Source organism: Bombus impatiens, unplaced genomic scaffold, assembly GCF_000188095.3.
Source record: "Bombus impatiens unplaced genomic scaffold, BIMP_2.2 scf_0418, whole genome shotgun sequence".
NCBI classification, from domain to species: domain Eukaryota; kingdom Metazoa; phylum Arthropoda; class Insecta; order Hymenoptera; family Apidae; genus Bombus; species Bombus impatiens.
The window spans coordinates 2889347-2889810 of record NT_176837.1 but is presented as its reverse complement, the minus strand read 5'-3'; the positions used below and the strand labels follow the sequence as shown (position 1 = coordinate 2889810).

The window sequence follows — 464 nt, the reverse complement described above, 5'->3', positions numbered from 1 at the left end:
ATTAGAAAAAATTTGATATATTAATCGATCACTGGTTAACGGCCGGACGTTTCCACGAACGAAAAAAGAGGAAGGACGAGACCAAGGTCGAGAAATAGGAGCGAGGCGTCTGGACACTTGATAAGAAAAAGAAGAAGACAAATTAACGACGAAGACGACGACGACGACGACGACGGCGACGACGGCGACGACGACGACGACGACGACGACGTTCCTAGATAAAGACCAGACCAAAGAGCAAGAGGAAGGAGGAAGAGGAGACGAAGAGGGAACACAGATGAATAGAGGCGAACAGAGGCGAATAGACGCGAATAGGGACGAATAGAGACGACGATGACGATGACGATGACGAGGATGGCGAGAGGATAGTGGCGCGTAAACGTCGGCTGCTAGAAGAGAAACCGACGATGGAGTCAGGAGCGAAGGTTGAGGCGGAGGTGGCGGCCGACGACGCCACTGGCGGG

General features: G+C 52.6%; 1 long non-coding RNA gene across 1 annotated transcript in view; it reads left to right on the top strand.

Annotated features, from left to right (window-relative positions):
* Positions 1-6: 6 nt before the first annotated feature.
* The window catches only part of LOC117151774, a 10532-nt gene continuing 10074 nt past the window's right edge, over positions 7-464 (top strand). The window contains exon 1 of the long non-coding RNA XR_004461890.1: positions 7-210. This is a non-coding gene — a long non-coding RNA (uncharacterized LOC117151774). The remainder of the gene's footprint in view (positions 211-464) is intronic.